Raw genomic sequence first — 8,147 nt, 5'->3', positions numbered from 1 at the left:
TGTGACGCTATGCTAGCTATGCTACCAGTGGGGGGAACCGCATGGGTGGGTCGCTAACCGGATCAGGGTTGGTGACTCGTGAGAAGTTAAAGAACATGTATAGTATCTGCCTTCCAGTATGATTCAGAAACCATTGGTGTGGTGTTAGTTTCATTGTGTGTTTTGTCTTTTAAGTTCAAAAGTAACTATTTCTCATTTGCTAATGATGGTACTCTTACAGTGTGTTGAGTCTTTGTTGAAGATGGTAAAGGCTGCGATCTTGTTTGCCATGCCATAGACTAGGCCTGCCCCATGTGCCAGTGTCAGAACTACTGGCATTGTTCAAGTAGAACTGGAGTGGGCTCTAAAATGCAGATTTGAGTAATCAGACATTGGATAGCTTATTGTTTGCCTTTCTATTATATGTAAGGAATGGGTTTAATAAACCTGACATTCTTACCAGGGAGAGCAGTGCCATGAACCTTGATGTGCATTTGGAGGCCTTCTTCTGTGATCATACATCAGTGTGACGGTTCCATCTCGGTTATCAGTTACATCAGCCGGGGCTCTAAAACCAGATGGGATACATACTTCACCTAAGAAATAATTTGAGAGCAATTGTGAATACAGCTAATATGTTATTTTCCACCAATCTCTGGTAAATCACATCCAGGATACATGAAAAGTTAGAAAACTCGAATGCAGGGTTCAATGTCTCACCTTTGATTTCTCCCTCTGTCAAGCTGTATGCCAGAACAATGTCGATGGGCATCAGTCCAGTTTACACGGCTAAGGGGAATGTAAGAGCCGTGTCTCATCTGTAGAGAGAGGTGCTAAGATGGGCTATGACAACTTCTAATCAAGCTATCTAAAAAGGTGCAACAAAGGGCTAAAATGTTCATGAACAGCACAATATAAAATCTAGACAATTATAGAAAGGATGTCAGAGTAATTTGGGAGCACCATACCCATAGTGATCATGTTGTTTCATCATCAATTAAACAGACAGCTCCAAAGCTGCATATATTCTTGCCGCTCTGAAAGGGAAGAATGTCCATACCAAAGGCTGGCCATCTCTGTGAGAAGCTTTTTGCTTCCATTTCGACTGCTGCCCATCACGTCCTGAGTTCAAGTCAGTGTCTGGAGCCTGAGTTCATACACAGAACAGATCCAGCATGCAACAAAAAAAACATTACCTTAAGAGACACACAGGCATGAGATTCACCTATTTTTATATATAATACACAGTGGCTTGTGAAAGTATTCACCCCCTTGGCATTTTTCCAATTTTGTTGCCTTAAAACCTGGAATTTAAATAGATGGGGGTGGTTTGTATCATTTGATTTACACAAAATGCCTACCACTTTGAAGATGCAAAATATTATTTGTGAAACACAAAAGGAAAACTTGAGCGTGCATAACTATTCACCCCTCCCAAAGTCAATACTTTGTAGAGCCACCTTAAGCAGCAATTACAGCTACAAGTCTCTTGGGGTATGTCTCTATAAGCTTGGCACATCTAGCCACTGGGATTTTTGCCCATTCTTCAAGGCAAAACTGCTCCAGCTCCTTCAAGTTGGATGGGTTCCTCTGGTATACAGCAATCTTTAAGTCATACCACAGATTCTCAATTGGATTGAGGTCTGGGCTTTGACTAGGCCATTCCAAGACATTTAAATGTTCCCCTTAAACCACTCGAGTGTTGCTTTAGCATTAAAAATTAGGGTCATTGTCCTGCTGGAAGGTGAATCTGTCCCAGTCTCAACTGGACCCCGGTGTCCTGGCTAAATTCCCAATCTGGCCCTCAAACCATCATGGTCACCTAATAATCCCCCAGTTTATAATTGGCTCATTCATCCCCCTCCTCTCCCCTGTAACTATTCCCCAGGTCGTTGCTGCAAATGAGAACGTGTTCAGTCAACTTACCTGGTAAAATAACGGTAAATAAAATAATACTCTGGAAGACTGAAAAGTTATACCTCAAGAATTTCCCTTTATTTAGCCCATGCATCATTCCTTCAATTCTGACAGTTTCCAGTTCCTGCAATGAAAAACATCCACAGCATGATGCTGCCTCCACATGCTTCACTGTGGGGATGGTGTTTTCGGGGTGATGAGGTGTTGGGTTACACCAGACATTGCATTTTCCTTGATGGCAAAAAGCTACATTTTAATCTAATCTGACCAGAGTACCTTCTTCCGTATGTTTGGGGAGTCTTCCACATGCCTTCTGGCGAACACCAAACGTGTTTGCTTATTTTTTTTTTAAGCAATGTCTTTTGTCTGGCCACTCGTCCGTAAAGCCAGCTCTGGAGGGTACGGCTTAAAGTGGTCCTATGGACAGATCCTCCCATCTCCGCTGTGGAGCTCCTTCAGGGTTATCTTGGTATCTTTGTGCTCTGATTAATGTCTCCTTGCCTGGTCCATGAGTTTGTGGTCAGCCTCTTGGCAGGTTTGTTGTGGTGCATTTTCTTTAATAATGGATTTAAATGGTGCTCCATGGGATGTTCAAAGTTTCTGATATTTTTTTTTTTATAACCCACCCTGATCTGTACTTCTCCACAATTTGGTCCTGACCTGTTTGGAGAGCTCCTTGGTCTTCATGGTGCCACTTGCTTGGTGGTGCCCCTTGCTTTGTGGTGTTGCAAACTCTGGGGCCTTTCAGAACAGGTGTAATTAATATACATACAGAGATCATGTGACACTTAAGTTCACCTGTTTGAATCTAACTAATTATGTGACTTCTGAGGTAATTGGTTGCACCAGATCTTATTTTAGGGGCTTCATAGCAAGGATGTGAATACATATGCACGCACCACTTTTCCGTTAGTTATTTCACCAATATGGACTATTTTGTGTATGTCCATTACATTAAATCCAATAAAATCAATTTAAATTAGCAGGTGGTATGCAACAGAATAGAAGAAACACCAAGTGGGATGAATACTTTTGCAAGGAACTATACATAGACTACTGTTCAAAAGTTTGTGGTCACTTAGAAGTGTTCTTTTTTTTTCCCTTTGTGATTTTTTTGTACATTCAAATAAAATCACATCAAATTGATCAGAAATACGTGTCGACATTGTTAATGATATAAATGCCTATTGTAGCTGGAAACAGATTAAAGGAATATCTACATAGGCGTACAAAGGCCACTAATCAGCAATCATCACTTGTGTGTTCTAATGGCACGTTGTGTTGCTAATCAAATTTTCATTTTAAAAGGCTAATTGATCATTAGAAAAACATTTGCAATTATGCTAGTACAGCTGAAAATAGTTGTACTCCTTAAAGAAGCAATAAACTGGCCTTCTTTAGACTAGTTGAGTATCTGGAGCATCAGCATTGTGCGTTCGATTACAGGCTCAAATGGCCAGAACAAAGAGCTTTCTTCTGAAACTGTCTATTCTTGTTCTGAGAAATTAAAGCTATTCCATGTGAAAAATAGCCAGAAACGGAAGGTCTCGTACATGCGGTGTACTACTCAAATCAAATTTTATTTGTCACATACACATGGTTAGCAGATGTTAATGCGAGTGTAGCGAATGCTTGTACTTCTAGTTCCGACAATGCAGTAATAACAACAAGTAATCTAACCTAACAATTCCACAACTACTACCTTATACACACAAGTGTAAAGGGATAAAGAATATGTACATAAAGATATATGAATTGAGTGATGGTACAGAACGGCATGGCAAGATGCAGTAGATGGTTATGAGTACAGTATAATCATATGAGATGAGTAATGTAGGGTATGTAACATAAGTGGCATAGTTTAAAGTGGCTAGTGGATACATGTATTACATAAAGATGGCAAGATGCAGTAGATGATAGAGTACAGTATATACATATACATATGAGATGAGTAATGTAGGGTATGTAAACATTATATTAAGTGGCATTGTTTAAAGTGGCACATTTTTACATAATTTCCATCAATTCCCATTATTAAAGTGACGTTACTCCCGTCACAGAACAGCTCAAACTGGCTGTAACCAGAATAGAAAGAGTGGGAGTTCCCGCTCCACAACTGAGCAAGAGGACACATACATTAGAGTGTCTAGTTTGAGAAACCGACACCTCACAAGTCCTCAAGTGGCAGCTTCATTAAATAGTACCTGCAAAACACCAGGCTCAACGTCACTCACCCACTTACTAACCTAACCAGTAAGTCAGAAGACAGGAACAGAAAACGCTAGCTGTCTCAAGACTACAGCCGCAGTTGTAGCTAGCTAGTTAGATACTATTCACAGTAACTATGAGTAAAGCAAAGTAGTTAGAACTCAAGTTGCAATATCTTCGGAGACGTCAATGAGTGGATCAACTGACCAATGCTAGCTAGTTCTACAACTACAAGGTAGCTAGCTCGAACAGGCTTATCTCTATGGATGGTGGATTTCTGTGGACTAGGTCCAGGACAGAAGCAGAACAGCTTTTTTTGTTTGGAGACTGACTGGTCGTGAGTAGTATCAACTTTAATTAGCATAATATGAAATTAGCTTTCCCCTTCACGAATAATCTAGTTAGCATTTCACTACTAGGGAACTTGCATTATTAGAGCAAGTTGCTTTCTTGCCGTCTGTATGTTTGGCAGTAGATCTGGGCTATAGGTGACCCACAGTACACCATGCACATATTGAGCCAGTGTCATTTCAATTTATGGAATATAAATACTGTGTTGATGAGATTAATATACCTAGCTATAATAACCATTAATTTTTGCTATGAAGACCCTTGTGAAAAAATTTATTTCACATGTGAAGTGTTCCAAAAACACATGTTTTCATATCTGAAGTTAATGTGATAACATGTAACAAGTAAAGCAACATGTGATAACATGAAACTACACTTCAACACATTTTACGTAGCATCACATGTTTGTGATAAAACCTTAGACTGTGGCCTCCACAAGGGGTTCAAGCTTATAATATGGCTCTTATGTAAATCATAATTTATAACTCACAGTAATCTTCACTGATTAATGGCCCTCTCCTACATCAGTTGCATCTATGGTGAATTGTGAAGATAGGCTGGCAGGTAACCCAGATACCAGGCCCAGACCTCTGGCTCTCACTTTACTGGCATCATGAGAGCACAAGACAAGGAACTGAAACGGACTGGTCAAAAAGGCACACAAAAGTGTATTTACATTGAATCTAACTGTTCCATATCTTACCTGCAGAACTCATCTTCGATACCATATTTGACAACCAGAGAATGAGGATCCTTCATGGAAGGGAACTAGGCCACTGAGTAGGTTCCATCTCCATAAGCATCATTTTACCTGCATAGATACAGTAAAGAAACACTTTCTTACCTAAAGTAAAAGATGGCAAAATCCACATGGCAGTCAAATAAAATAAAAAATACATGAAAGTCAGATAGAAATTAAATCATTCTCACTGGTACGTGTCATAACAGAAACATACTATGGGGCCTCCAGTCTTTCTACAATCAATTGTATAGATCTGGGGAGTTTGGGCACAAGTTCCTGACTCCAAGCCTGACCGAGACTCTTAACTTGTTGGCCTGATTTGTGGGCAGCACTTGGAAGTGGGAAAGACTGAAATGCAGTAAAGAACATGTTAACACTCCCGAGTGGCGCAGCGATCTAAGGCACTGCATCTCAATGCTAGAGGCTTCACTACAGACCATGGTTCGATTCCAGGCTGTATCACTACCGGCCGTGATCGAGAGTCCATTAGGGCAGCGCACAATTGGCCCAGCGTCGTCCAGGTTTGGCCATCATTGTAAATAAGAATGTTCTTAAATGACTATCCTAGTTAAACAAAATGATTGTTTCCTTAAATGGTATTTCACACTTGAAAAAAATCATGTTCTTTTTTAAAAAGTCTTACCTGCAAAACTCATCCTCATACTTGACAACCAGAGAGTGAGAACCCTCCATGGAAGGGGAGTAGGCTACTGAGTACGTCCCATCCCCATTGTCTGTTACCGCCACAAGCTCACCTGGTTATTTTAAATCAAAAAGAGCATAATACTTCACCCATGTAAAATTCTTAAGCTTAATTGAAACCAACTCAAGAGATTACTGCAAAACAGATACTCACCACTAGGTGTCATAACAGTCAGACTCTGGGGTCTCTCCAGTCAATTGTGAATGTCTGAGGGAACATTGCACAAATTCCAGACTGCAAGCCTGGCCCACAAACTTTCAGCTTGCTACAGTCATTGGTTAGTAGAACTTGAAGTTTTAGGGACTGCAATACAGTTAAATACAGAAAAATCAAGTTTAATTTATCACAAAATGACAGGTCTACATTAACAGCATCTAAAATATGAAATCCTATTGCCTTACCTATGAAACTCATCTTCATCTGGCCACCAGAGAATCCATGGAAGGGGAGTAGCACACTAAGTATGTCCCATCCCCATTATTTTTCACCTTTGCAAGCACTATATTACCTTATTAGAAAGATAGTAAAGTAAATAGAAATAGCATCCAATGTCATGAACAGAACAATAAATGACCAGATATGCGGTAGTGAATTTGATTTGCATAAAACCTCCAAATGCATACCACTAGATGTCATGACAGCCACAGATTCTGGGGCCTCTCCAGTCTTGCTACAGTCAATGGTGAAGGTCTGAGGGATGTGGGCACAAATTCCTGACTCCAAGCCTGATCGACACATGCAACTTGTTGGCATCATTAGTAGGCAACACTTGGAACACAACATATAAGAAATGACAGAACTGAAATGCAATATGGATATGTTTGTAAAAATCATGCTTCACATACAGATATAAGATCTTAAATTTGATCACCCTGTTGTTGCAGCAAATGTCCTGTATTTGAGGTGTAAAGGGCTTCTAAAGTTAGTAATTTCCACTTTACAAAAGTCAGTCTTGATTTGCCCTAACAAAAGTACCAACACCTGCAAAAATGTCAGTTAATTATAATCCAGTTTCTGCTGCTGCAGGATTGTCTTGCTGAGGAAAATTGGTCAGATTAGGATCCTGCATCTGTACAGCATAACTATATTAAAACTAAACATTTCCCATCTGAAAAAAAATGATCTCACCTAGAGAATGCCTCTTCATTGGCATATTTGACGACCAGAGTGAGGACCCACCATAGAAGGGGAGTAGGCCACTGAATATGTCCCATCACCATTGTCTGTCACCTCCAAAAGTTCTCTTACCTGGTTAGTCAAGCAACAACCAACACGGCTGTCTATTTGAAATAGATGAGTGCGTATAGTATCTTGATATAATTTGGACCCACTACTTGGTGTCATAACAGCCACAGATGCTAGTACTTCTCCAGCCTTGCTACAGTTTATGGTGAAGGTCTGAGGAGTTTGGACAAACTCCTGACTCCAAGCTTGTCCCAGACATTTTGAAATCACTGACATCAGAAGCATTCTTCACTGATACTTTGAAAGGGCTACCTGATTGATGGATGGATGGAATCAACCAAATCTTTGCGATCAGCTTCTTGTCACGTCTACTCCCACTCCTCCCCTCTGCCGGGTTACTAACCATTGGTCCTGGCAACCATCATTAAGTACACCTGTCATCAATCATTATGCACACCTGCGCTTCATTATGAGACACACCTGGACTCCATTACCTCACTCATTACCTCCCTTTTATCTGGCACTTCCTTAGGTTTCCCCAGCCAGTATTGTGTCTGTGTTTCATGTCAAGATGCTACTCCTATGGTGTATCATTCCATATTCTTTGTTTAATTAAATGTACTACCTGCTTCTCGACTCCCAGTGTGTACGTTATACTTGTCTAATGTTCTGAATAAATATCATCAATTTTAGATGACTCAATACTAGTAGGCCTCATATGAGTTTAAATTAAGTTGAAATCTTATCTGATAAACAAATGTGTCTCTACAGTTCTCACGTTAACAACAATGGTAATAGAAAGGGCATCAATGGCAAACGAACCACTAACATATTCCCAGTCTGAAAACTATTGCCTAGAATATGTTCTCCTCCGTAGGTGATGTTGATGTCATACAGCCCCGGCACACTGGGGATGTACTCTACAACATAGCATCCATCTTGTTTCTCTGTGATGGTGACCTGCACCTCCGATGGGCCCTCCACAGTGATGGCCAAGCCACCTGCTCGAGCACCCCTGTGAATTCAATATTTGTCAGAAACCAACTTCAATGTACAATGACA

At 40.3% G+C, this 8,147-nt stretch overlaps 1 long non-coding RNA gene across 1 annotated transcript; it reads right to left on the bottom strand.

Moving 5' to 3' along the window:
- Nucleotides 1-4,919: 4,919 nt before the first annotated feature.
- Nucleotides 4,920-8,097, bottom strand: LOC112081268 (uncharacterized). Its single transcript, XR_002896431.2, has 5 exons — nt 6,524-8,097; nt 6,302-6,408; nt 6,054-6,203; nt 5,841-5,952; nt 4,920-5,266 (listed from the first exon to the last, which is right to left on the bottom strand). It is a non-coding gene; the product is annotated as an uncharacterized lncRNA (long non-coding RNA).
- Nucleotides 8,098-8,147: the final 50 nt, after the last annotated feature.

This window comes from Salvelinus sp. IW2-2015, linkage group LG17 (genome assembly GCF_002910315.2).
Source record: "Salvelinus sp. IW2-2015 linkage group LG17, ASM291031v2, whole genome shotgun sequence".
NCBI lineage: Eukaryota > Metazoa > Chordata > Actinopteri > Salmoniformes > Salmonidae > Salvelinus > Salvelinus sp. IW2-2015.
This window is presented reverse-complemented; position numbering and strand designations above follow the sequence as displayed.